We start from the raw sequence: 4,065 nt of genomic DNA on the forward strand, positions 1-4,065 counted from the left end.
CATTCTCTCATTTTTTTCTTTTCATCAATATATGTTTATAGTCCATGAAGCTTACCTCTATCTTAGGGAGTAGGTACCCTTACTTAGCATACCTTGATTTGTTTCCCTCCCACCTCTTTCCCCTCCTACCTCTCTCCCTTGGTTTCTGGATCTCCTTTCCCCATGTTCATCATCATCATCATCCTAATTTAGTTTACATTTATGCCATACTATATTATATATATTGTAAGAATAAATTCTCTGAGGGGTATTGAATAAAAAATGATCTTTCTCAGAAGAGAAGAGAAAGTCATGAGACTGTCTTCATGAATAAAATATAACATTTCAGAAGTCACTTATAAATATAACAAATTTTGGAATTTGGAATTCTAAGGAATGGGAAGAATAACTAGTAAATGATGAAAATAAATTTTAATAAAATGTAAGTCAACAAATAGGAAGACATTGTTTGAAAAAGAGTTTTAGGGAACATCTAGGAAGCATATATTTTAATATATGAAGTTGCATAGGAGATATTGGGTGTTAGCACTAGCTAAAAACCCTGAAAAACTAGATATATCTTAAGAATTATGCCAATGCAGCATGACTTGAAGGGTTTAAGAGCCAAAAGTCAAAGTAAGAAAGAAGGTACAGGGCAGGGGATTTAGCTCAGTGGTTCCACCACTTGCCTTGCAGGCACAAGGACTGAAATTTGATCCCAGATCCCTGGTACCAAAAAAAAAAAAAAAAAAGAAAAGAAAGAAAGAAAAGAAAGAAAGAAAGAAAGAAGCTACAATGAATAACTGACAAGTATCATGGTACAGGGTAATTGATCTCTAGAGATACATTCCAACTAGAGCTATGTATTTTATATATATAAAATGCCAGGAATTGAACTCAGGACCATGTGCTTGAGAGGTGGGCAAGGTGCCACTGAGCTAAATTCTCAACCCTGTTTTGATAATGTAAAGTTATTTGTTTACCTACTTGATTTCTTCTGTTATCATGAACTAGTTCTATTTTAAATTTGATAGGTAGTGCTGAATTACTTTCTAAAGAACTGTAGAAGTTTCCATGGTCCTTCACAACACTTGTTTCCCTGTATCTTTAACAACATTAGATATAACATTTTGTATTTTGGGTCAAATTGATATATGAATGTAATATTACATTACTTTTTTTTCATTCAATATATATATGTTATCATGAACTAGTTCTATTTTAAATTTGATAGGTAGTGCTGAATTACTTTCTAAAGAACTGTAGAAGTTTCCATGGTCCTTCACAACACTTGTTTCCCTGTATCTTTAACAACATTAGATATAACATTTTGTATTTTGGGTCAAATTGATATATGAATGTAATATTACATTACTTTTTTTTCATTCAATATATATATATCAATAAAAAATTGAACTGTTTTTCTTACTGATTTTTATAAACTCTTTAAAAAATTCTGATATAGCTAATTTTCCTCTTACATATGTTATAAATATTTCCCGTTTGCCTGCCACCTATTTTTGAACTCTGCTTCTAGTATTTTGTAGCCAAATTCATAATTTTTTTCTTTGTAGTATTTAGATTTTATAACTTGTAAATAAAAAATTCTATAAAAATTTAAAAGTATTTCCTTATAATTTTTTGTTGTTATATAGATTTTAATGTTTAAATCTTTCATACATTTATAATTTTATTAGTCTTGTAAGAAACCAAGATTACAATTTCTCTTAGTAAATAGCTTGCTATCTTAACATTACCAAGATTTCACTGCCTTTGAAGTTAAATGCTAATTTTATACTACATAGCCATATATACATGCAGTTATATTTTTGATTAGATTCTTTTTGAAAGCAAAATTTAAAAATCAGAGTATCATACATATACAAAAAGTGCACAAGTCATACATGAACAGTTGATCATTTTTATGTATCATATCTTCAAATATTAACAAGCTTTTTTTTTAAGGCCAGGATTTTCTGTGTTTTCTGAGCTAATCTTTGTTTTGTTTCTCTATTATTTTATAAGATCTCCAGAAGTATACAAGGACTTCCTTGTCTTCCTCCTGTCTTAACTGGGAATGCCTTTGATCTCTTATTAAATATGAGGCATGCTGAAGATTTTTGGTAGATTCTCCTCAGTAAAGTACAGAAGAAATTTTTTTTTCCATTCTAGGTTTACAAAGATTTCGGAAACACAACATGCATGGGAACTAAATTTTTGTGAGACAATTCTGCTTATTGCTGAAAATGTTTATGGGGGAGTGGGGTATAGTAGGAGAAAAGAACAGACATTTTTGGAATTTTCAAGAGAAGCCTCTTACTGTAGGCTCATGCTAGATTGCTTAGATAATTGCTGGCTAGGACAGGGATGACTGCTGTTTCAGTAGGAGACAATTCACTGAAATTTATTCCCATCCTCTTCCCTCACCAACTTTGCAGGAGAGACTGCAGCATTGTATTCTCCAAAGTCTTCAGTAGATAGATGCTAAACTTATCCAGGTACTTGTGTAAAGTGCTTTTACTCCAAATGCAGAGATCCTGACACTAAGCAGACCATTTATAAGTTTGGCTCTCATTGTTGAAATCTAAGGAGAAGAGATGAGGATTTAAAGGTGGTAAGTGTGTTAAGGGATATGACCCTTCCACTGGGAGAGCCTGGAGTACTATATAGGTCCTATAGTACTCTTCTAGGCCAGTGGGGCCTTGGCTTGGTCTGCCTCACTGTCACAGGTCACTGGGAGGGAGATGGGAGTCCAGCTATGCCATCTCTTCCCTTGTCGGTGCCTGGTGGCCTGCTCTTTTCCATTGTACTCTTTTTCACCCTCCTCCCTTTTAAATATTTTTTGTGAATTTTAGGTTTTAAAAAATTTCACTTTAGTTTTTTTTTTGTTTTGTTTTGTTTGCTTTTGTGCCAAGGATTGAACGCAGGTCCTTGCATTTGCAAGTCAGGCAGTGGAACCACTGAGCCAAATCCCTGGTCCTCACATGAATTTTAGTATCTTTATTTCAAGAGCTTTCAATTTTCTTTAAACAAAATAAAACAAAACCTTGCTAGAAATTTCCTGAAATTATACATTTCATCAGTGGATAATTTTGTAGAGAACTGACACTGAGTAATCCTATCCCAGAATACGTTATTTAGGTCATCATTAAAATAGTCTGCATGAAATAACACCTTTTATAAATAATCATACACAGGTTTTTCTGAGATCATGTATCTTCAGTTCATTTGGGAACATATCTAGGAAAGGAATTGCTTATTCCTATGCCAACTCTGTATTAAGTGTTTTGAGAAACTGAAATTTCTTTCTTAAGTGATTACACCATTTTGCATTTCTACTATCTATGTATGAAACTTCAAATTTCTCTATATAGTTGCTAATACTTGTCATGATTCATCTTTTTTATCATATCTCCCCAGTGGATATGAAATGGCACTTTCTTGTCATTTTAATGTGTTTATCTGATGACTAATTTTGAGTGTCTTTTCATGTGCTTATTGACCATTTATACATTTTCTTTGAAAAAAGTATATTTGGACTATTATCCATGGGTTGTGTTTTTAGTATTGAATTGTAAGTGCTCTTTATATATTCTAGACACAAAATCATTTCTACACAAGAAGAAATTAAAGATAGATAGAGTGACAAACTGCCAGTTGGAGTATTCAAGGGATATCCCCAAACCACAAATAGCCCCTCACTAAAGGCTGGGGAGCTTATTAATATAAGACATTTAAGGAAATATCTATCCAATCACTCTGAAGTATTATGTACATACTTGTATGTGTTATACTTTTCTACAAGTGGCACTGCAATGCATTTATTTATCACAAATACTTGAGTGGTGTGTTTTGCTATGCTGACCATGATGGCGATGCTAAACAACAGCCATAAAGAGCTTCTTTTATGTGAAAAGATTGAAAGTGTAATAAGATATTTGAGAGAGAACCCAAATCCAACTAAGTATATTGTTGTAAATGTTCTATTTTATTATTAGTTATTGTTGTCAATTTCTTACTATGACTAATTTATTAATTGAATCTTAGTTTTATATATATATATATATATATACAGTAAAAGCATAA

This window comes from Fukomys damarensis, unplaced genomic scaffold, assembly GCF_012274545.1.
Source record: "Fukomys damarensis isolate Sample0158 unplaced genomic scaffold, DMR_v1.0_HiC HiC_scaffold_36, whole genome shotgun sequence".
In the NCBI taxonomy this organism is placed as follows: Eukaryota; Metazoa; Chordata; class Mammalia; order Rodentia; family Bathyergidae; genus Fukomys; species Fukomys damarensis.